Source organism: Ambystoma mexicanum, chromosome 5p (genome assembly GCF_040938575.1).
Source record: "Ambystoma mexicanum isolate Mex_15411 chromosome 5p, UKY_AmexF1_1, whole genome shotgun sequence".
Taxonomy (NCBI): Eukaryota; Metazoa; Chordata; class Amphibia; order Caudata; family Ambystomatidae; genus Ambystoma; species Ambystoma mexicanum.
The window spans coordinates 156,671,804-156,698,013 of record NC_090930.1 but is presented as its reverse complement, the minus strand read 5'-3'; the positions used below and the strand labels follow the sequence as shown (position 1 = coordinate 156,698,013).

Below are 26,210 nucleotides of genomic sequence, written 5' to 3'. Positions count from 1 at the left end.
AACTCATCGCAGCAATCTCATTGCAAGGCAACTCTCCTCATTCTTAACTCGTTTAAACCATGTCATTGCTTGTCAACTCACCACTTTCTCACTAAATGCAGACACCTCATTGCACGCCAACTTGCTTCATTGCAGCCATCGTATTGCAGGCCACCTCACCTCACCCGCAACTCACAGCCATGCCATTGTAAGCCAATTCTCCTCAATGCAACTCCACGCAGCCATCACATTGCAAGTCAACTCTCCTCTATGCACCTACCTGCAGCCATGTCATTGCACGCCATCTCACCACAATCCCAGATTGTTATAACCATATAACCATATCATTACAGGTCAACTCACCTCAAACCCAACTCAATGCAGCCATTAGAAGTCAACTCTTCTCATTCCCGACTTGTTGCAGTCATCTCAACTCTCTTCATTGCAACTCCTCGCAACCATGGCATTGCAAGCCAACTCTGCTCAATGCAGCTTCTCACAGCCATCTCATTGCATGCCACCTCACCTCATTCCAAACACAATGCAGTCATCTCATTACAAGTTAATGCACCTCAATCCCAACTCAAGGCAGCCATTGCAAGTCAGCTCTCCTCATTCCCAATTTGTTGCTGCCATCTTAACTCTCCTCAATGCAACTCATCCCAACCATGGCATTGTATGCCTACTCGCCTGAATCCCAACTCAGTGCAGCCATCTCATAGCAGGTCAACTGTCATCATTCCAAACTCATTTCAGTCATCTCATTGCAAGTCAGCTCCCCATTCAAAACTTGTTGCAGCCGACTCATTGCAAGTCAACTCTCCTCAATGCAACCCCTCACAGCCATCTCATTGCAAGCCAACTCTCCTCAATGCAACCCCTCACAGCCATCTCATAGCAAGCCAACTCTCATAATTCCCAGTTTATTGCAGCCATATCATTGCATGCCAACTCACCTCTTTCCCAACTTAATGCAGCAATCACATTGCATGCCAACCCACCTGAATCCCAATTCAATGCAGTCATCTCATTGCAAGTCAGCTCTCCTCACTCCCATCTTTTTCGCAGCCATCTAGTTGCAAGACAACTCTTCTCAATGCAACTCCTCGTAGTCATCTCCACTCAATTCCTACTCAATGCAGTCATCTCATAGCACTCTGACTCACCTTATTCACAACACAATGCACTCATCTCAATGCCAACCAACTATATTCAATCCCAACTCATCACAGTCCTCTCATTGCAAGTTAACTATCCTCATTTCCTACTCGTTTAAGCCATGTCATTGCTTGCCAACTCCCCACTTTCCAACTGAATACAGTCACCTCATTGCATTCCAACTTGCTTCAATCCCAACTCATTACAGACATCGTATTCCAGACCAACTAACCTTACCCGCAACTCGCAGCCATGTCATTGCAAGCTACCTCTTGTCAATGCAACTCCTGGCAACCATTGTGTTGCAAGTCAACTCTCTTCAATGCAACTCCTTGCAGCCATCTCATTGCACGCCAACTCGCCTCAATCCAAACTGAATTCATCCCTTTCATTGCAAATCAACTCTCCTCATTGCCAACATGTCACAGCCATCTCATTGCAAGTAAACTCTCCTCAATACAACTCCTCGTAGTGAACTCACCTAAATGCCAACTCATTGCGGCCATCTAATTGCAAGTCAACTCTCCTCATTCCCAACTCCTTGTAGCCAAACCGTGTTGCAGCCATCTCATTGCATAGAGCAGTGAGCAGAGCACTTGGCTGTGAGGCAACAGGGAGCTCAGCCACACCATCAGCGCTCCCACAGTTCTCGACCTCCCCGCAGTTCCAGAGCTCATTGTCAGCCCTAATCCTCCCGCACTCTAGCCCTGCCATCATCCCGCTGTATCCAAACACTGAAGGTGTTTGACGTCTGATGATCGGTGACCGGAATAGGAGCGAGCACGCGTCTGCTCTACACCCAGTGCTTTACTCGGCCCGGGTAGTAAAGGTGGGTAAGCGGCTCTATTGGTGGTCTCTTTCCGGCGATAATCATTGTCTTGGTCACTGCTCCTAAGGCTTCCCTAGAAATTTCTTTCCCTGCACATGGAAGCTGAAACTGCTTTCTTACTGGGGCATGGTTCCCCCAGCCCTCTTCCTGACACCACAATTAGGGAGGAACCCTTTTTGCGTTTGTCACCCCTTACCCCTCGTAGGAGGAACAATGGGCTATCAGAAGTCCTGGCACGTAGTGACAAAAGGAGACAGAAGCTCCTGCTAGAACAGCTCTCTTTTACCAAATTTCTGCCCATCAACAAAGATCTGATGAACAAGTTCAAGAATGATGTCTCTAATAATGATGATATATGTTTCTCCCCACGCATGCCGAAATGTTTACAGCCAAAAGCAGATCATCTTTTTGACAAAGGAGTGAGTAATGGGTCTGCTCCCATTAACAAGGATTCTGTTAATGTTGAAGGCCATATACCGATGGGTGTACACTCGGGGCTTACCCAACAATCTGTAAATGGGGACCAGATGGGGGGTAATTCAGCAGCAAGTACAGATAGGGGGGCTGATGACCTCAAGATATCAGAGACTTGGCGTTGTTTTAAGGAACAGATTCTGCAGGACATTGCTTGCTGGTTTTAACATGCTCCCACCACTACTGCACCAGCAGAAGCCTACTCAATTAAAACTTGAAGGAACTGATAATTCTGCACAAACCACCCCCTCCAGTTTGGTGTTCACCAGGGCTGTCAAACAGTTGATGTAGTGCCTACCCCTTCAAGTTGCCCCGGTAGATGGAGACTGTTTTGCTTGCTCCTTGCTTGGCGAGTGATCCTTTACGAGAGGCTCTCGATTTGCCTGTTCCCAATCCTGGTCAAATTTTCACCAAACAATCTATAGTGTGAAACACCAAAGAGATGACCTTTAGAGATGACCTTTAGAAGCTTGCACACCAGGAAGTCACAAATGCCCAATATTGATAATACGTGTATTCCATCTTTTGTTCTGGATCAAAGGAACTTTGTGATAACTAATGTTGAGAAGGTGGAAGGGAAAGAATCTAGAGTTTCACTTCAAAATAAGGGACTCGCTTAGTTACATCAAAGAACGGGGCCTGGGGTAGTCAGAACATCAGACCTGAAGATTTTACGCAGGATTGACCTAAGCGACTGGTGCGCGCAGCAATTTAATGACTGTGTTCTAGTGGGCTGTGGGTCTAGCACTTTACCCACTTATCTTAGATGACGTAAATATCTCCCTAGGGGCTGCTCGAACTGTAAACTGATACTCTAGGTTCCCCACCTCGATTGGGCACTGCTTTACTCTTATAACCAAATGGCCCTTATATGTCCGTAATATATGTTCATGGATGTATTCACTCATGGTTCTTTTACTAGCGATATGCTGTTGTTTTTCTTTGCTTCTGGCCTCCCCTTTTTCTGTTTTCTGTTGTTCTATTTTCTGTGTTGCCTGTCTGTACGCGCCATCATGCCTCTGAGTCCATTGTGCGCTATACAAATGTAATACAGTAAAGTAAAGTCAACTCTCCTTATTCCCAGCTTGTTGCAGCTGAATAAGATCTCATCTCAATCCCAACTCAATGCAGTCACCTGATTAGAAGTCAACTCTCCTCATTCCCAACACATTACAGCCATATCATTGCATGCCAACTCACCTCAATCCCAACTCTTTGCAGCTATGTCAATGCAAGTCAACTCTCCTCCTTCTCAACTTACTGCACCCATCTCATTGCATTCTAACTCACCCCATTCACAACACAATGCACTCATCTAATTGCAAGTCAACTCTTTTTAATCTGAACTTCCCACAGCCATCTCATTGCAAGGCAACTCTCCTCATTCCCAACTCTTTGAAGCCATGCCATTGCTTACCAACTCACCGCTTTCCCAACTAAATGCAGTCAGCTGATTGCATGCCAACTAGCCTGGAACCCAACTCATCTCAGCCATCTCATTGTAAGTCAACTTGCCTTATTCCCAACTCATTGCATCCATCATATTGCATTCCAACTCACCTCAATCCCAACTCTTTGTAGTTATCTTATTGCAAGTCAACTCTCCTCATTCTCAACTTGTTGCTGTCACCTCATTGCATGCCAACTCACCTAATTCTCAGTTTAATGCAACCATCAGATTGCATTCCATCACACCTCATTGCAGACCTGTTGCAGTCATCCTATTGCAAATCAACTCTGCTGATTCCCAACTCATTGCAGCTATCTCATTGCATGGCAATTTACCTTGATCCCATTTCATTGTTACAATCTCACTGCATGCAAACTCACCGTGTTGGCAATTTCAACTCAAGACATCTCATCAAATTTTGAGGTTTGTTTTTCTTTTTTTCCTTCCTGTATTGTAACTTATTTCCCACCCTTCTTTGTTGTAAAAAAGGGTGAAAAACTCCCATTTACAGCTTTGTTTTCCTTTATAGAACACTACCTCTCATTCTCCTCTCTCATCTCTTTAGATCAGTTTGCTTTCATGGCAATCATTTTATTCCTTTTGCCTTTTTAACAATTTATAAAAAAAAAAATCATTCCCATTTTATTGATATTTCGGTGAGCTTTGCATTGAAAGCACTGTGTGCATTTCCGAGAATTGGCCTTGCAATGAGTTGGAACTTTTTGTAGATGGGTTTCTCTGAAATAGTACTCATTGAGTTTGCTGAGTTGAAATGTGTGGATATGAAATCAAGCTCAGCCCCCAAGAGAACCAACCAGACTTTACTCCATTTCAAACTCGATTATTGATACCAATATTTTGGAAGCAGAATAACATCATTTTATTGCCTCCTGTTTCAGTGATATCTGTTCACTGTCACTCAAAATAGCAATGCTTTAAAATAGCTGTAAAGTTTTTTAAATATAAATGAAAGATGTGGCTACTAAATAACATGTATTGTACAGAGTTCCTTTTGCGCTAATGAAACACAAATGACCCAAAAGGGTAGTTTAATATGTACAAAAAAGTAACCACATGATCTAAAATGTTGTAGGTGTTATACATATTGAATTACATTGCATTATCAACTGCTGAATAGAGGGGATAATGCACCATAGCCTTGTTATCTATTTACATGTAATGTGAAACATGATCAAATGCAGCTGCAACCTGTCCTTCATTCAGTAAAGCTCAGTGCCCCAAGACCATATTACAGGGCAAAGTTCTCTAATATAACAATACACAGCATGAATTAGTAACTAATCCATTTGTTCAGCTGAACAGACACATATGTGCGTATTCAGGGAATGGGGTACACTTAGCAATACAATGAAATAGCCCCTTTTTGCATTCAATTGCAGGCAATGACTTTTGCATATCTAGCAGAAAACCTTGTAAAAATCATGTGCTGATGGCATTAAGATCAAATGACCCCACCCTGCTCTTTGTCCCTAGGACAACATTAACCATAGTGGTCGGATGTGCATTCTTTGCAGCAGCACCTGGAATTACTTGCCTCCGGATTTGACAAGTATTGAATCCCTCCGAACCTTCAAGTGCAATCTGAAGACACATCTTTTCATCTGACACTGGGCTTTCCTTTGGGATTCCATGGGACATATCTGACTTTTGTTCTCTACCTTTGAGCCCTCCAGTGCTTTATAAATAAAATAAATTGAATTAAACAAATTCAAAATCCCCAGTTTGTGTTGTGTGATGGTTTATGGGAAAAGGCAGATCAATAGGTTACAGATGTGTTCCTTAGTAAGCAGATGCATCAAAAGACCATGTTTACAAGCAGCCCTTGACCTATTGACATGTGGCACTGTAATAAACCACCATCTACTGCTTCCTGGCATGAGATCTCAGAAGGCCAAGCAGTATTTCAAGCTAATAAATTCCCATGAAGACATGCAATGGACAACAGTGAATAACATTACAATGGATGTGTTAATTTACATGACATCAAAATGAAATTACATTATCAGCTGTAATGTCTGAATACTTTGCTTGATTTAACAACTGAAAATGGATTTAAATTCAACAAAGCAATCCCAGCTTGTGTTGATACACACAATATATGAATATGTGTGAATTATTAATACATGTACATATTTTAATAACTTTTCATATGACACAGTTTTGGAACATGAAGAATGTCTTTGGATGTCTACGGATGCAGCATTTCTTATGATTTAAGATATATAGACCACTGTAATGGGCTAGGACCATAACAGAAGCCATGTGGAACCATTATTTCAGTTCAATCATAACTCTAAATGAGAGGAGGGTAAACCCATCATTGTCACATAGAAATTACATTGGACCAATCAAAATAGAGGGAAGGATAATTGGGAATGACAGAAGTTGTGGAGAACATATAATAGGTCCTGCCAATGACAAACTGCTTCATCAAATGATGGTGCATGGGTCGAGAATATCAATTAGTTATGTCCAAACAATCAGGAAAGAGATAGAGTTATTCAGAAATCTGCAGACAAAGTAATTGTTTAGACAAACTATTGCCTGAACATATTTGGGAATTGATTTTTAGTTTATGTCAAATGGAATTGTATACCAGTATAAATAAATTTAAAATGTACAAAGATTGCAAAGTTAACGAGATAGGTTAAAGATAATTCAGAGTAACTGGAAGAACAAGATGCCAAATGCATTATAGTGAAACCATGTGCGTCCGAGGCTAGTTTTTCTTTTTTTTTTTTTTATTGTGTTTGGTTTATACAAACCTTTACAATCATTAAAAATAAAAATTAAAACATCCAGCACAATAAGAATTTAACAATGAGTTTAAAACATACATGATATTTGTAAGGATAATATTTCCATACCGCAGTTTGTGCTTAATACATCAAATTCAAATTCCTATATCGAAAGTGTAGTAAATTCATTTAGTTTTACTTCAATAATTGACAATAATTCTATCAATTTCAAATTAAATGACAAACTATTACTGCACATACAACGGTTCCAAAGTGCTTCCATACTAGTGCCTGTTTGGAACTGAGCCTTTAAATTGAAAATTTTTTTACGGGATGGTGAGAAGAAGGGGCAAGCGATGACCATATGTTTAAGTGTTTCATCTGCTTCCAAAGCTTCACAAAAACGGCATAGAGTGGAAAAGTCGGTCTGAAATGATGTATTCCAATTTTTTGTTTTGGATAGAGTTCGAAATTGATTCAAACGAAAACGCATTAGAAGTTTTCTGCCCACCGCAGAGGGAAATTGAGTCAAATAAAATGCACGATCACCCCACTTTCTACGAAATTGGTTATATTCAGAATACGATGGGTAAGTTCCCATTTTATCTGTAAGCTTACACCAAAAGTAGAGTTCATATTTTTTTTTTTGAGCAGGAAGCAGCAAGGTCATACTTTCGGGGGTTTCATCAATAGCATGTAAAATTGCATTTAATTTGTTTGTGAATACTTTGAGTGAGTGAATACTTGAATTTTCAAGTAATTCATTCAAATTAACATATAAGGAGTTTGCCGGAGGGTCCAGCATTTTAATATAGTTTTTTATATTTCGCCAATTTCTTTTTACAGATAGAGGCAACAGATTGATTTTGTGGCAAATAAAGACATTTGGTATGGACTGAGCTAAACCCAGGGCAGACTTCCACGTTTTTCCCTGTATTGTATCAAGGAAAGAATCAATTTCATATAAACATATATCCAGAGGGTATAATAAGCAGGGTTCAACTTTGAGTAAGTAAAAATGAATAAGAGGTAATAAAGAAAATAAGCAATATTTATGGAATATGATTTTCATTTGAGCGGCTAAAGTTTTGGCTTTATTGTTAAGAAATGTTTGCCACATACTTAAAGAATAAGAATCCATCAGTGGATAGCCCAAATAGCTATATAGGATGGATGAGGTGTAGCAAAGTTCGACTCCTTGCAAGAGCCATGAAAATTTGTTTACTTTGCATCGCCCATCATAGAAAGTAAGAATTGAAGGTTTAGTTGGATTAACTATGAGATTCAGATTATGAGCACATTTAGCAAATAGATCGAGTTTATTCTGAAGGCCAAACGGGGTGCGATCAAAAAAGAGAAGATCGTCTGCAAAACCGATCCAATCAAGCCTAAGTGCACCCAACTTAGCTGGAAATACATGCTGATCTTTCCAAAGAGAGTCAATCCCATATAGATATAAGTTGAATAGTACTGCCGCCATATTGCATCCTTGCTTAACGCCAATTTCGGTGCTGATTGAATTGGTTAAGGCACCATTACGATTTAAGCGAATTCGCTAAGAGGTCTTGAGGTGCAACATGGCGATCAGTGCAACCAAGGAATAAGGGATTCCCATTTTGATCAGTTTTGCCCAGAGAATTTCTCGAATTACGCTGTCAAATGCAGCTGTCAGATCCAGACTGGCCATATACACAGGCCACATGTGTGCATTTTTCGTCTGTGCATAGAGATGCGCAAAAATTGTTGCATTCAAAGGACAGCCAATGAACTTTCTAAAACCCACCTGGAATATTGAGAGCAAGTTATTACGTGTGATATACATTTGAAGCTCCTGCAGGAGTAAAAGAGAGAAGATTTTGGATGAAGCATCAGTAAGTGCAATGGGGCGATAATTGCATGGCAATTCAGGGGGGCCTTTTTTATAAATAGGTATTATGTGTGCTGAGTGCCATGTTGAAGGAATTTCTCCGGTTTGTAAGATCAAATCAAACCGGATCTTTAAGATGTATGCCCAAAAAAGGGGATCCGATTTATAAACACACGGAGGGAGCCCATCTGGACCTAGTGCTTTTGCGTTGTTAAGTTTATTGATTACACCAATGATGTCATTAACCGTCCATCCAGTTCTTGTATTTCGAATGAACCTTGGATAATGGTTTTTGACAAAAGAAAAATGGTCGGGCAATTTAAATTTTTGTGTTATGAAGTTAGTCCACGCATCAGCAGAAATTACGCATTGCGGATCAGATTGTTGGCCTGATTTTAAAGAGTGTAGTAGTGACCAAGATTGCCTTGTATTATATTTTAATAGGTGATACATCATATTTTGATTATCAGTAATGTACATGGAAATTTTCAGAAATTTAATTCTGTTTTTGTAAACTTGTTTTATTCGATTTAGCGCAATTGACCTGCAAAGGGAGGGAGACATGGATCTCATGATCTCCCTGATTTTTTTGTACTTCTCTTTTTTTGAGTCAGCAACCAACCTATTGAATTTATGTATGTGGTTTGCATTAGATTCGATTGTAGAGCATTTAGACAAGGCAATTTTTGTTAGATGAAATTGAATACGTTTCATATTAAGCTCTTCAACTTTACGTAAAGAGAAATAACATCGCAAAGGTCAGTAGAGATGAGCGGATCCGCCTCAATCATTTGCAACAGTTTGCAACACACTTTCGGATTCCATCGTATAGATAATAGATGTCGATCAGATTCAAGTAAAGTTAAGCTAGGCATAGCATCAAAACGAGCAGTAAGTAGTTGAATAGATAGGGAAATTAACATATGATCCCCAAGTTCAGGGTCAGAAATAATAACCGGTTTGATAGAAGAATATAAACATGTTGATACAAAGAAAAAATCAATCAGAGATTTAGAGTTACCCCTATGCCAAGAAAAGTTAAATGGATTTAGTAATACAGGAGCTGGTTCAATGTCCCATTCCAAAAAAAAATTAAGCCAAGTTTGTCCATTTCGTACAGAATTAGGAGAATGGCTAGGAATCAGATTCCTTTTGGGTAATGATAAATCATAACATAGTGCATTAAAATCACCACCAACAATTATTTTGAGAGCTGAATTTCGTGCAAAAGCTGCTACTAATAGCGAATTCATTTCATCAATGATAATATCAAGAGGGGAAGACAATTTGTTCCAATAAATGCAAACCAACAGTAGTGCATCTTTAGACAAATTTATAGCTGTTAATTCAACAGCCATGATGCTTTGAGTGCAACATATATATTTAGCAACACATTTGGTTAAAGTATTAATTAGAATAGCAATTCCTCCTGATGGCCGGCCCATAGGACCCTGCGAGGCCGCATGTGAGAAAACATAAAAACCCTCAATTGAAAATGGAAAGCGGCTCATTGTTTCCTGTAAAAAGACAACATCTGGCTGAGCAGATTCTTTTTGTTGGTCCATGACCGGAAGTTGTTAAGACCGCAGGAATTCCAGGACACAATCAAGAAATCCCCCAAGCTAGGATCGTCCTAGTACTCCAGAATTAGAGCTGGGTGCGACTGCGGTAGTACCTGCAGATTGTATTCCCTTTAGAGCGGATACAATTGCCATCAATTGTGTAAGGGTACTCGCATCGAGGTCCAAAGCTACCCCTTGATCTTTTAATACAGAAGGGGTTTGAACTGCAGGAATCGGGGTATTGACGAAGCTTTCTGCGTCGTCAATATTAGAAAATAATGTATTTACTAGACCTATGGAAAGTAGATCCATCTTTTGTTCCCAGATCAATTTTAAGATTAGTGGAGAATTGTATCTGCAAATCATTTTATTGTTGTTTACGGTTGCAAGTGTAATCCAGTCAATATCGTTGGATCTGATCAATCTCAAAGCCGGTACAGCTTGCAAAGTTGAGATAAAGTAAGACCGGTTAAGCCTTGCCTTACAATGAAATTCAACATTGCTCTCCCATCCCATAATGACAGTCCCTTTTAGTTCATCAGCTGTGTTAATCATGGCTGTTACCTTTTTGCTCTCAGGTGATGGGGAACTGTTCGCAATTGGAGGGATAGGTGTTAAATTCTCACTTTGCCTTTCCCGACTTGAGTTTTCAATCAGTGGATCAATCTCTTTTTTTTTCCCCAGGCTTTCAATATTGCTGCTCGGATTTTCAGCCGAGTTGGACACAGCCACTTTTGGCATTTGTGTCGGTGAATTTCGCTGATTTTTCGACATTGCATCATTGCATGCACCTTGAATGAATCTATCAGTTTTTTTTAAGGCTAGCAGAGGATAAAAGTTAGAGAGCGTGGCTTGTTTTACAGTCAAATGCGGCTCTTCAAGTGTGAACATCGAGGAGGGCAATTCTGTTTCCTCACATGAGTTACTTTTCATTTGCAATTTTTTTTTTTCGGCGATTGTTTACACATTTGTTTGTTGCATTTTGGGCAAGCCTCTTTTACACATGCATCAGGTAAATTAGGAATAAGTGGCTGTGGTATAGAAAGATTGAGCACCGCTTTGGATTCCGCATTTAGCTGATTCAAGTCAATAGTACCCTCCCCGCCTGACAGATTGCATATTTCTTTTATGTTTGTATTATGACGATCTGGTTTAGGAGCACTCTGATTCTTAGATTTTTTTTTTCTACTTTTTGTTTAAGTCTTTTATCGGCCCCTTTTCTTTTTTCAGCTCTCTGTTGTGCTCTTTTTTGTTTTCTAGTAAGGACCATTGGGAGAACTTCACCAGACGATGATGATGCAATTGATTTGTCACATGCCAAATCTAAATCGATCACCTTGTCCGATAGCGCAAGTAAATCAGTAAGTGCAGAAGGACTATCTGGAAAAGGGGGCTTAGGAGATTCAACTGTATTTTGGACCACGTCGTTATTTGATTTAGTAACTAGTAATAAAGTTGACTGGATTTCCTTGAAGGCAAACAATAATTTCTCAATGTTAGCCGCATTTGTTTCCACTAATTGTTCCATCTTACATTTCTGAAACCCTGATGGAGATTGCAAGGGCATTGGGGGATCAGCTACGATTTCCGCATATGTTTTTGTCTGAGTACCTTTGTCACTGCAGATGTTAGGAGTAGTGTGATTAGAACTCAGAAGAGAGATTGTGTTGCATGCGAATAACAGGCCTTCTATCTTATTTATTTTAGAAGATATTTCCGTATTTTGCAAATGAAGAAACCTGACTTCTTCATGCGTGCGTTCATGACCTTTATCAAGTAAATTCAGTATAAGCGTAATGATAGGAAACGCTTCTGGATTGAATGGTAGTTCCATTTGAGGTTGAGAATTCAGTGTATGAATAGAGTCATGGATAAGATTAGTATCTTCTATTGGAGGTGAATGAGAATAGTCACGATGAGATGTAACATTGGGAATTACAGTTTGCTGTTTTGTAGCCACAGGCGAATTGTTCCATTGTTCTGAACAATATAGCTTGGAAGAGCCTCCATTTGTAGCTTTCCCATATGATGTGGATACTTGGGTTGGAGCAGAGTAGGGGGAGGATGGTTCATAAGTAGGCAAAGTAGGTGGGTCCCCTTTGCATCTTCTCTGTGAGATTGGGGAAGAGGGTTCATAAGAAAGCCTAATACGTCTACCCAGATCAGTTTCAATCATTGGGGGAAGAGTAGAGAAGTCAGCCAAATGATGGTTAAAACCCTCAATTCCCATTTCCCTTTTAATAGCTGCTCTCACAATGCTATCCTCCAGGTTAGGACTGTCATCCATCCACCCTTTGGGTGAACTGGAATTTATCTCAGTGGTGCTAGAAGGCGCGATCATCAGAGGAGTCAAAGACTCCGCACTCGTGTTTACCCCGGATTCTGATAGGGCCAGCGGAAGAGCAATCTCCTGATTTTTATTAAGGAGTATAGTATCCCCATGTTCTAACTGGGGGTTAGTATTATAATTGCCTGTTTGGTTACTCAATTTAGGATAAGTAACACCTGAACAATTTGATTCAGCAATAAACATTGAATTGGGAAGTGTTATACATAAATCAGAAGACAGCATGCTAGCCGAGTCATTGGGTTCATTATTACATATCTCTGGAGTTACCAAATCAGTGCTGGATCCAGAGTCCATCTCATTCAATGGAGTGACCTCAGTAAAGGATTTAGTTTGAACCATAGTATCAGGGTCCTCCATATCCGTAGTCTCTGTAGAAATGCCCCTTTTGGCGTTAGTTAATAGTGAGCGATTCCTCTTGGAGCGTTTAGCTGGAGCAGGAGAATGTAGCGTAGCTCCACTACGAAGACCACTAACCATTACCTTGATGTAAATGTGCTCGTAGGCTTAGAGAGACATAGATTAACTTAAGCGCAAGCCAAGAAAGTAAAAGCTGTTTAAACCTACCCACCGAGCGCGTACCGCGAACAGCGAACAGCAAACAGCAAACAGTACTTTTTCGGTACTTCTGCGGTGCGCGCGCGGTGCGCGTTCAGCAGGGCAGTTATAGGCTAGAGGGAGCACGTCAGTCAGAAGGGGAGGAGCTCCAGCCAAAGAAGTGACCTATAACAAAAAGCAGAAGAAATAAGTTCGAATAATTCGTGTGATAGTAGATTCAATCTTTACAATTCACATAGAATCTACAACTTTTTTTTTTTTATATTTTTTTTTTATTTTTTTTTTTATATAGTTGAGGTGATGGCAACTCCCAAGGGCGCACTATATAATGGTGGGCATACAGCGTTGGGCACACCAAATCCAAAGTCCGGAAAGAACTCCAGCACAGCAGGTGTGACTGGACGATGCGAGGCTAGTTTTTACTGGCATACCAAAATTCAAATTCACCTCAGTTAATGGTGTTGTCATTTAGTTTAATGTTTTTGGAATCTAATGGCATTAAATATGTGGTGATTTGCAGTAACTTATTTCATAAATGCAGTACATTTGAGATTAGGGAAAACAAAGTAAGTGACCATTCATTGTTTGCAGTGCACTTTAACCTTATTTCAAAGTCTCCGAAGCAATTTGCATGATCGGAGGTCCTGATTAATCAGCACAAGAACTGCATGTAATGGAGACAGAGTCCTATCACACAATTTAGTAGCATGATGAAAAGCTTTTGGTAGTCGACTACTTTGAATAATAAATTAGAGCTTTTATTGGTACCATTCTTTACTCCTTACTCCGTTCATTGTTGTAAACATTGCTGAAACATGTGGTAAACCCAAAACTTGACATGGAAACATTGGCAAATCCAATTTCAGAGTAATGTTGGGTCAAGCAGTTTAATGAATTATCCAATAAACCTGGTGAGGATACTCCTAATTATGTTTTTGAGGGCCCTCGGTATATAAACGGTATATAAATATCACAGTGGAGAAAAGTTTGCTAATCATCACTGCTTGTTCTAGGTCACATTCCGTGCAGCCGAAAGGCCTATGTAATAGGGTCCTGACATCAGAATCGGGAACTTGGGCACTTATTTTGTTCTTGGTTTTTGATAGTCTCTTCAGGGTGAAATGACTGTTGTGAACTTGGAAAATCTCCCTGATCGTCCCAGTGTATAAGAAGGGGGATCACCAAAGTCCATTGAGCTACCATCCAGTTGCTCTCCTTGATGCAGACAACAAAGTGTTTTCAGTCTGTATCTTGAAAGAAGTGGAGGAGTGGATTATGGAAACTACTAAGCTGTCTAAATTGCAGACGGGGCTCAGGAGAGGAATTGGGAAGAATGCTAATGGCTTGGTGATCAACACACTGCTTGAGCAGGCATGTTTCAAGGGGACAGGCCTATTGTATGTGGCCTGTGTGGACCTCAGCCTAGAATTTGACACAGTGGATCTATTGAGACTATATGCTAAACTGAGGAATTGGACATTTCAAAGTCAGGCTTCACATGCAAGAAACAGTATTTAAGTCAATTGTACCACACAAGGACACAGGCAGGTGTGCATATTGCCCCCTTGCCTGTTCAATTCTAAATCTCAGATCTGGAGGAGAATTTGGAGCCTGCCTCCTTTGTTGCACCAAAGTTTTGTAGAGAATGTTGTTTCTGGCTTAGTTATGCAGACGATATCCTATTGATGGATAGGACTTAAATTGCTCAGCAGTGGCTTTTGGTGAAATGTATGTCTTATGCTATAGTGAATAGCTTAAAAGCAAACTCAAGTAAAATAATATATTATGCTTTAACGGAGGCAGGAACAGGAGGGCACATTTTTCATGTATTATTAGGTGGAAAATCATTAGTTGTGGAGCAGGCGGTGAAATAACTGGGCGACACCCTCACTGGAGTATCCCAAAGGGCGGTGCTAGGAAGCACTGTGAGAATGAAAGGATTACATTAAGAGCCCAGATGTCATATATATACACAGTGAGCCAGCTTGTATCCTATTATAATTTGAAGGTGGTGCCTGCGATGTGCTCTGGGCTGGAGATGAACATTTTTTCTGTGAATTTGCAAAAATAGAAGGCTTATTGTGAAGGAAAGTCTTGAAATTGCCAAACTCTGTACCCACAGCAAGGATAAGGTATGAGCTAGGGCTGACTTCCATGTCTTGTATTGTTGCCTGGAAAAAGTTTCATTGTATCGGAAGCTTAGGATGGCTAGACCAGGCTCCTTATACGAAGTACTGTGTAAACAAATGGATACTGTTGATACAGGCTGTCAAACAAAATTTAAAAGAGACTGTATTAAGAATTTGGAGGAGGGCGGTATAACTTCTTCTACCCAATCCTGATGTAAAGGTGTACTGGAGAGCCCCAATACAAGAGAAACAGATGGGCTGGGAAATCTCGTGCCCAATAAATGAAATAATCAAAGTACATGGCAAAACCCTGCTTTATTTACAAACTACATAAAGCAGGGACATCATACAGACAAATAGTTGTCGCTCTCACTCTTCTCAAGTCTGACAACAGTTTCAAAACATAAAATACATCACTATTGACATCACAATGCTCTATTGCTTACAAAAACCTAGGGGTAAGGGGATTCGTTAAGGGAATTGTCTACATACAGAGACTACATGGTTTAGTTTTCCGATTGGCTATATTTCATCTGATGGCTCAACCTAAAATCTCCTCCAGATTTATAAGAGAGAATGCATGTCATCTTTAAAGTTTACTATTGGCTAATGCAACACATACTGGGCAGCAAAACATTAAGAGTTTTCATTAGTTGGTACCTTGCTCACCAACTTTGACTATGACAGGTCATCAACGCATGAACTAAAACTGGGAGTGAGGGGTGAGAAGTCCAAGAAGTGCATTCTTCCACTTAAATGAGATGCTAACTCTTATCCCTAAACCCTGAGCCAAACTATTCCTTTGAATGTGTCCTTTTTAGGCGCCTTGATTCTGAGAACATGTGGGGAGTAGAGGCAAGTGCTGGGACATGCCTGGTCTTAATTAATAGACACCTTTCTTGAAGTATGGGTCACGTGTGTTAGACCATTTTCTGAATTTTCCTGTCCTGTATTGTTTGAAAATTTAGCAAATATGAACTTGGTCGATCTATTCTCTTGTAAGGTTTTAATTTATACTTAGTTTGCACCTGACATTTAAAGTCTGCGTATTCTTCACTTAATCTAAGAGAAATATGTCTTGTGCCTTGGGAATCCTTATTTTCTATTTTCCTCTGGACTGTTCAGGCCCTTTAATTCTTCTATAACCTCGGAGCGGGGCCGTGCTGCCCTTGACTGCTCCCCTTATGGGTCTGTACTTCAGCGGATTCAGCAGTTTCGAGTTTCTATGAAGTTTCTTGGCCTCTATTCGTTTCAATGCATGTTACGACTTCCATTTTAACAAAGATGGTGGCCCTTTTACTGTTGCGTTTCTATGTTACTAGGCTATCTACGTATATTTTAGAATATTCATTGCTTGTGTTATATTCTTCATGTCTTTATGGTGCAAGTGATATTCTTCGTGCATAAATGCACGTTTGACCTAATGTCTGCATTTCTTCATGAAGAGTGCATATTTACTTCATGTCTAATGCATGCATGCATGTCAGAGTAACAACAGGTATGCTTACTTTTGTTATCTTTGGTTACATCAGGTCTATCTCTTCCTGTAACGATCTGGGATAAGGCCGGTGGGGTCACCTGAGTCTATAACGTTTCTCTCCTTAAGGGTATTGGGGCTGGAGAGGGGCAGTTGCCGTTAATGACATATTCATCTGTCTCTCAACACTGATCTAGCGAAGAATAACATTTATGATTAAGACTGGATTGATATGTGTGATACAAGATGCGCATATAAATTGTAATCTGAGATAAGTTTGGCAAACAAGCAGTGTCAGAACGGGTGTATGATGAGATCATTTTTAAGGAATGGAAATATTTTTAAAGGAATTGAAACTTTTTTGAATACTTTTAGTTTGGAGATATTTATTGAATGATTATACAGAAGGTTATATCTAATGTTGACTGTATTTTGGATGAGATTTGTTCTCTTTTTTAGCTAAGAAATAATATGGAACTAATTCTTTCAGACAGAGTATTGTATAATATAAAGTATTTGTATATATGAATTTCTTGTTTAGAATGTGTAAGGTTTATAATAAACCAAGAACTTATAAAAACTAGCATTATTCATACCTTTATGTTTTCCACATGTCTAAAGTTACCTTTAATATTATTTACTACAGGAGGAATTTCCTGCATTGAGTGGATCTCTTTGTGAGAAATGATACCCACCTGGTGCGCAGGTTTCAGTGTAAGTATACATCTTGTTACAAATGCACTGCCCGTTCTGTCTCTCCAATATCGCTATGGATTTATTTGGCCTTGAATGAGACATGCAAATTGAGGGACTGATTTACTGTGGACTAACTCCAGGAAAGGGACTATTCAATTCACCATGAAGTTATCAGGAATGACTGTGACTCACTTCAGGAGGAAGTCATTGTTGTTACCAGTATTGTCTTCATGAATCAAATAGACTGTCTCTCTAGGAGTATCTCAGAGTTACTCTTGCCACCTTGTTGTGAATAAGCCCCTTGCTGTTGAAAAACAACTAATATTGTGTCCTACCAATCATTTCACTTAGAGGCCTTGTGCCCATGGCCTTAGCACAATCCCTGTGGTGCATTGATAGTCACTATTCATTATTGTAGATATCTGCACCTTGTCCTTGTCTGGAATTGTAGAAAGCTGCAGTGTCTCAAAGCTCCCAGATGCAGCTAGATTGCAGCATGTTAGCACTACATATATAACGATCATAAACAAAATAACTTGCATACGAAACAACAGAGAGATCTGTGAGGGCTTAGGGACATGTATGGGTACTGGGGAACTCTGGAGGCCAGGAGAATCCCCCAATTGTGTGATGCAGAAAGCCCACTTTTTAGCATCACTCTACTATGATCATCATTTGAAACTATTTGTCAGCACCAAGATTCTGCTATGCAGTGAACATTTGCAGTATGATTAAACACAAACAAAAATATGCAACCCCTAGAGAAGAGATGGTATATGGAGAATCTCCCTCACATTCCCCAGTCACACCTTGGCTGACCCACCACACACCATGCAGTCACGCCTCCTGAGAATTACCCCTAGTGTAGCCCACCAGAGCTTTATTGCATGAAAAGTGAAGAAGAGTGTCCTGTAGTACTTAGAAGGACATTGCACTTAGCAGGAGGTGTATATCAGTAAGTGATGGAGAAACCAAGAGGAAATGTTAGTGCAGAATACTCTACACCTGTTTACCAGCTTGCTCTGGACGCAAACTCTGACTTCACTCACGGAGCAGGTCTCTTTGTTGAGCGCACCTAGGGTGTGCACACTTGCAGTGGATCACAGAGCTGACCCCAAAGCAGAAGAATATCTACAAGGAAGAGGAAAATGACAGGACATATACTCACAGTAGACTGTGATTGTAGTAAGCAAGTGTAAGTAGTGAAGGCATCGGCAACCGGAACACAGACTGCCTGACTGTCATGTTGCCTGAGCCTAACCACAATATGGCAGACACTGTAACTAAGTCCCTGGACTCCGGGGCCAGTAGCCAGACCTGAATCATACCTAATTGCTCTTTCTCTTCTGTACCCACTTCTTACTTCCATCGCAATTTTCATGTTTTTAATATTCCTATCTTTTCAACTTCCTGTATCTCTTGTCTCTCCTCTCATTCATATTTTCTTGCTCTTTCTGTGGATGAGGCTGCTTCGGTCTATTCCTCCTCTCTTTCTTCATCTCTTGATGCACTATATACTGCTTCTCCATTTTCTCCTTCTCGGGAGCCCTCACAGCCTTGGCTTACTCCTGAGCTTTGCTCAATGCAAACAGCCCTTCTTCATCTCGAGAGGCGTTGGTCCAAGACTCGTTCTGAAGTTGATCAAGAACTGTTTTCTTCTTAACACATTCTCTATGATGAACTACTTCTTGCTTCTAAGCGTGCTTACTTTACTAACCTCTTACAAGCTCAATATTCTCATCCTAGACATCTCTCCAAACTCTCTCTTGCCTCCTTCCCCTTTTCTGACCACTCTCTCCCGTCAACTCTAACTGCACTTGATTTTTCTACTTACTTTACTTCTAAAGTAGATATTCTTCATGCAGCTATGGCTGTTACTTCCTCTCTTCCTTCTCATTTCTCTTCTTCTCCTTTATCATCTATGACAATTTCTTCCTTCTGTCCTGTTTCTAACTCAGATATTTCTATCCTTCTTTCGTAGGCTAATCCAACTGCTTCCCCTAATGACCTCATACCTTCCGCTCTTATTTCACAAATCTATCCTTCTCTTAATTCTTATCTCACTAATCTTTCCTAATATTTCCCACACTACTACTATTTTTCCTTTGTTATTTAAACATGCTGTTATTCTTCCTATTCTGAAAAAAAAATCCTTAGATCCATCATTACTTTCTAATTGTTGTCCTATCTCTCCTCTCCCTTTTCTTTGGAACGTCTTGTTCACTCTCAGGTCTTTTCATTTGTTTCATTGAACTCTATTCTTCTTCGCTTCCAGTCTGGTTTTGGACCCTGTCACTATACTGAATCTGTCCTTCTTTCTTTCTGCGACTCACCGCTGCCAGCTCGTTATTCTAAACACTCTTCTATTCTTATAATCTTGGATCTTTCCACTGCTTTTGACACAGTGGATCACATACTACTCCTACAGTCTCTCTCTTCCTTTGGGTTCTCTGGTTCTGTATTATCTTGGTTTCCCTGTTACTTATCTAACCTTACTTACTCGGTCTCACGCCTCTCTGCCTTACCTCACAGTGTTCCGCATGGTTATGTTGTTGGTGCTTTTCTTTGCTGTCTTTACACTGCTCCTCTTGCTTCTATTATTTCTTCTTTTGGGCTGACTCATCATTCCTATGCTGATGATGCCCAACTTATTTTGTCTTTTCCTTCTTTTACTCCTACTAGTCACACTAATCTCTTGGACTTTCTTTCTGCTATTCAAACCTGATGTCTGATCATTTCCTTGTTCTTAACGCCTAAGAAACTGAAGGTTTTTTTTTTCCAGCTTGTACTATTCCATCTCCCTCCCCTCCTTCCTTTATCCTGTTACCTCCCTCTTGCCTTCCTATCTCTCTTACTGCCCATAATATTGCTCTTCATCTCAATACTAACGTATCCTTTTTTCACCATATCTCTATTACCTCTCATTCCTGTCAATTTCGTCTTTTTTAATATTCTTAAAGTTAGAGCCTTTCTTACTTTTAGCATTATTAAACTTCTGATATCGTCCTGTTTCCCGTCCAGCCTCCCTTAAGTTTATCTTTAATTCTTCTATTCGTCTTCTTTCATTGCTTTTTCCTTGCAATTTGTTTTCTACTTCACTATCTTCTCTTGAATGGTTATCCTTCCATTCTGTGCTTAAATTTAACATTCTCTGCATTGTATTCAAATCTCTTCATGGCCTTGCTCCGATCTATCTTGCATCTCTTGTGTCCTTTTATGTTCCCTCTCAGGTTCTTTGTCCTCATTCTCTTTTTTTGCTATCTGTTCATCATTCCTTGTGCGTAATCATATTTTCGTACCATCCCTTTGCTTGCTTTCTTCCACTGGATCGCTCTCCTCTCTCTCTTAGATCTATCAATTCTTATTCTGTTTTCAGTGATGCTTTGAAAAGTTTTTTACTACAATCTTAAATTTCACTTTTACTATGAGTTATTGAACTGCTTTCTCATTGTGTATTTTCTTGACTATGTTTCAACCCTATTTACTTTTTATAAATGTATAATGCGCAGGCCATGGACCCGTAGGCTTAAGGGCACAACCCAAAACAGAACGACAGAAGAACAAAAAAGTCTGCAGGCATGGTCAGATTACAGTGGAGTAGTAGACAGAAGCTGATCTCCTCATGCAAACAACAGTGCCTTCAGTTTTCTTTTGAAGACATCAGTTGAGTCAATGCCTTGTAATTTTCGAGGAAGGTCATTCCAAACCCTAGGGGCAGAAGCGTAAAAGGCTCCCTTTGAGGCCTTTGCGTTCCTAAACCCATGGATCAACAGACGATCCTGATTGCTAGTTAGATGAAAGAACCTGTAAATACGCGGGCATTTCTGAGTTATTACTAATACTCTAAAAAGAGCTTGTCTTGCTGCTGACACATGGTCTCTCTGGGAGAGGCCCATAACCACTCTTACAGCTCGGTTCTGGGTAACCTGCAGCCTATTGCAAATAGATTTATTAATGCTCACGAGTAGGCTGGAACAATAATCAATTTTTGCTCCACAATTGTTCTAGCAATTGTCTTGAGAAATGAGGGGTCTAAGGTGGACTAACAGTTTGATGTAATAGGCACAAGAAGATACCAAGCTATTGTACTGTAAATTGGCTTCTGTACAGCACCTTTGCATAAGGAGCTATATAAATAACACATATATACAAATACAAATTGAGTTATTAGGTGAAAGGCAACACCTGCTTACACAGAAATAGAAGGCACACACATGTGCAAGCAGGTGGAAACATTTGTTAAACACCAATCACATGACCATTGGCTAATGGGGAAATGGATTTACCATTCAATACTCTCATTGGAAAATTAAGTGTGAAAGAAGAGAGATCAAGAGGTGTCCAAGGCAAATCGAATGCATCGTCAGAGAGTTTTGAAGCAGAAGATGGCTAAGCCAAATAGGCAACACTGTGATAGATTCAAGGCTTATAGGAGACACCAGAACAAGTAGCCTATTGAGCGCCATCCCAATGAATTGGGACACACCAGTTGATAAACAGGTTTCATTGAAGGATTTCCCTATATATTGGCTTATAGGCATTTAGGGCAGGGAATAACAGAAACCATCCTCTACAAATGGCAGAACCCTCAGTAAACATAAAGGATCGTGGAGATCTTGGAAGAGCTACCCTCCACCCTTCCCCCCAAAAAAGGACATAACACATTTGCACTCCAGTCTGCCTATGATGCTATAGAGAATCGTGTGTCAGAATGTCAATGTGACAACCACTTTTCAAGGTATTCATTTCTGAGACAGGAAAGACGCAGGAAGGATCTAGCGCTGCCTGCAACATACCAGCAGACACTGGTGCTCTTGATTTGAAGATCACACAGCTAAGGGTGCCAGTAGATGGGATGCAGCTGAGGATTCGGAGGAAGGATCCGGTGCTGATGCATTAACGTGTCCAGGCTACACGCCCTCCACCATACCAGCAGACACTGGTGCTCTTGATTTGAAGATCACACAGCTAAGGGTGCCAGTAGATGGGATGCAGCTGAGGATTCGGAGGAAGGATCCGGTGCTGATGCATTAACGTGTCCAGGCTACACGCCCTCCACCATACCAGCAGACACTGGTGCTCTTGAATTGAAAATCACACAGCTAAGGGTGCCAGTAGATGGGATGCAGCTGGGGATCTGGAGAAAGGATCCAGTGCTGGCACGTCAACGTGTCCAGGCTACACCCCCTCCACCATACCAGCAGACACTGGTGCTCTTGAACTGAAGATCACACAGCTAAGGGTGCCAGTAGATGGGATGCAGCTGAGGATCTGGAGAAAGGAACCAGTGCTGGCACGTCAACGTGTCCAGGCTACACCCCCTCCACCATACCGGCAGACTCTGATGCCCTCATGGATAAGCACACATGGCTAAGGGTGCAAGCAGTTGGTAGGCGGCTGAGGAAGGATCCAGCACTGATGCGCCTACATGTCCAGGTCACTCTCTCTCCAGCATACAAGCAGACGCTGGGTGCCCTCGAGGCAAAGCCAGTGCAGCTAAAGGTGCCAGTAGTTGGCAGGTGGCTGAGGACCCAGAGGAAGGAGCAAGGATCCCAGGTTTTCAGGTGTCCTGGCCACGCCCCCTCCACCATACCAGTAGATGCCGGCACCCCCCCAGAAAAGCCCTCACGACTAAGTGCGCCGGCAGATGAGGACTCGGAGGAAAGATGAAGGATCTGGCGGTGACACGCTTACATGTTCCCGCCACTCCCTCTTCTCCATAGCAGCAGACTCTAGCGCCCTTGATGTGAAGCTTGTGCCGCTAATGGCACCAGCAATCGGAAGGCAGCTGATGACCCAGAGCAAGGAGGAAGGATCCAGCACTGACACGCCAGCGTGCCAGGCTATGGCCCGTCCACCTTACCAGCAGAGGTCAGTGCCCTCGCAACAAAGCCCACATGGCTTAGGGTGCAGGCATTTGCAAGGCATCCTGGAGAAGGGCCGTTAGGTGTTATTATTTCCTGAGGACTCTCTGAGGGCTTTCTGAGACTCTGAGACCTACCTCTTTTCCTTTTCTCTGTAAAGGCCCTCTGATTTCCTGGGAACACTAATAACGTTTTCCCCATGATTTCAGTTGGAATTGCTTATGTTTCTGCCTCAATCTTGCTGGTGTTTTGTGGCGGGGAGATGGACTTGAGACAAGCATGCCACAAGCATGCCACATACACATGTTTAACACAGGTTTAATATTTTATTTTTATACCCCAATTGCATATATCGGCAACCTTTTTTATTTCCACTCTGGTGAAATGGCTAAATGGAAAGGCAAACATCATGGAATTATTTTTACCTACTGCCTAAACCCACAATACCCGTGGAAACTAAGATACAAGATATCTCTCAGGCTAAGGACATTATTGAGTAAATTGAAGTTCTGCTTATGGACATAGCCCAACCGAGTGCTAAATCAAATCCTAAACCAATCTCAAAACCAGCTGTCCATAAGGAATGAACGAAATATTGACAATAGCCTGAGATTGTCACAGGGATGTTTGCTTACATCAACTCCAGCCTGAATCAGATCAATATCAAGCAAGCTCCACACATCCCACACAAACTATTAACTCCTGACATGACAGACTCCCCACCCACTGCGACAGCTGGAGGGGCATACTTATTAAGTGGTATTTGTTACTCATGATGCAATGCATCCGGATATTTGTGATCTTCCGCCACAATTAGAGACCATCTACAAGCATTCAGTAGTTGTGCTAGAGGTAACACTTGAACACATTTGCACTGAGAATCCAAGACAATTTCCAAGTCTCATTTTGCTCCTATGAAGGAATCTAAATTAAGCACTAATCCTCCAAGTTGCTCCGCTTGATCAATTCGAGCGGAGTCCAACTCACTGGGCTGAATGCAATGAGAAGTATTGATGTGTAAAATGAAGGATTTAAGAGGTGACGTGTCCAGGTACGGATAGTCATTCACGAGATGGCTGTCAAAGGAAATGCTGTACTCTCTACTGTGCAAAATCCTGTAACAAAATGTAGTGTTACACAGGGGGTTGGGTGTGATGTGTCGGGGGCAATGCTCCCTATGCACCTATTAGAACATTAACTGATATAGTCAAAACAATGTAAAGTTGTAAATATATACCAAAGACAGCTTATCTTAAGGTGATATCACAAGTTTAAGAACTGATACACCAAGCCCAGGACGCACAACCATAAAGCAACATATATCTGGAAACCATGTCCAGTGTGCACTAAAACAACCGGCAGAAGGCTGTTGGTGGCAGCAGGAAAGTGGTAACTTAGTGGGTATCAGGCCAGAGTCTAGTTTTCTGTACATGACTGGAATCCCTAAACTTACTGGGAAGATATGGAAGAATGAGGATTCTTTTATCAAGAAATGCACCCATTGGCTGTGTTGTAAGAAAGGCTGTTGAAGCATCACCTGTGCCGATAGAATGCATGATAAACCTTTACCTCATCCATCCAATTCCCAATGGGAAATTATTAGGATTAATCTGACACACCAATCTCTTGTGGAAGACCTCCTTGATGCTGATTTGAGAACCTTACCGCATATAGGCTCCACTATAATATTAAGACGCAGACCACTGGATGAAGACTATCTAGATTCACAACCAACATGCAGATAAAAAAAAATAGAGACCCCCCTAGTAATTCTGGACTAATGCCTCTCCTCCACCCCCTTGTTCACCTTGAATACAAAAAAAACTGTGAAAGATGGATATTATTTTCCATCTATTTCGTTAATGGTGAAGCCAATATAAGTTCTTTCATGGAATGTCCGGGGCTTGGAGAGCAGGATGAAGATCCAGATTGCCGTTGATTTATTATAAATGCCCACATTATATGCCTACAAGAGACATCAACGTTTCAAACCAGTCCATAAACTGGGCTATCAACCTTCTTCCAACCGGGTAACCAAGAACCCAGGGGTTAGCCCAAAGAGGGAGCTGCAAATATGGGTCCATCATAGCCTTTGATGCCAATTGCAAGCTGGGGGAAGTTATCATCTGCTGATATGCCAGACATTATTATTCAACAGTGAACAGAGGATTGCACGGGGGCAATGCGATGGTCTTGGAAGCAAGACCATGCAGAGCAACAGAGGTTCAAATCCCGGATCCACGCTTAGAAACCAAAATCAGGTATGTTAGAAAAAAACAATACAAAATAAAGAAAGGAAAAAAGGCACTGAGGCGTTACACATATTCAATGTTTATCATAGGCCGGAATTGGAGGCTGAAGAAATCTTTGGAGGCTGAAGCACTCTCTAAACGTGATCGTATCATAGTGGTAGGGGATTTAAACTGCCAAATAGAACCCAATATATTGTATTCCTCTGATCAGGAAATAGAAAATGATTAGTGGTGAATCCTTTAGTTACGGTCTAATGCCGCATTACGATACTACGCATATCATAGAAAGACAGCTTGAGTTATTGACTTGTATGGGTGTGTATGATGTGTGGCATGCAGTGGAAGGGCAAACGGCAACTGCACGGCACATCCTACTTATAGGATTGATGAAACACAAGCATATATCGATTATTTATTGGTTTCCTGTGAATCATGGCATTCGGTTATCTCATTAGAAGTAATTAACTGAGAGGTTGGAGAGTGTCCACGACCTGTTAGTGCTTGTCTTTGCTCCTATGGTGAACACCGGGCCTGGGAGGACAGCTCAGGGGCAACACGCTCGCCTTGGTAGTAAGACAACGCCAAGCAACACAAGTTCGATCCCCGGGTCCGCGCTTAGAAACCTCTGGGTATTAAACACATTATAAATAACCAATTATAATTACCCTATATTCCAACCACAATTGTTAATTCAAATACACTGTCACGAAAACATGTCTAAAATGGCAAAGATTGGATAAAGGTACCATACCCCCAGATCTTCATAAAGAACTACTACCGATTAAGATTGATTATGTGGACACTGACTC

General features: G+C 41.0%; 1 protein-coding gene across 9 annotated transcripts in view; it reads left to right on the top strand.

Annotated features, from left to right (window-relative positions):
* The window catches only part of LOC138480812 (actin-binding protein WASF3-like), a 1,100,082-nt gene that overhangs the window by 422,614 nt on the left and 651,258 nt on the right, over positions 1 to 26,210 (top strand). For 8 of the 9 annotated variants that reach the window (XM_069612569.1, XM_069612561.1, XM_069612563.1 and 5 more), the window contains one exon: positions 17,236 to 17,303. The exons of the other annotated variant lie outside the window; for it this stretch is intronic. The gene's annotated coding sequence lies outside the window, so the exon portion shown is untranslated. The remainder of the gene's footprint in view (positions 1 to 17,235; positions 17,304 to 26,210) is intronic. 9 annotated transcript variants of the gene reach the window in all.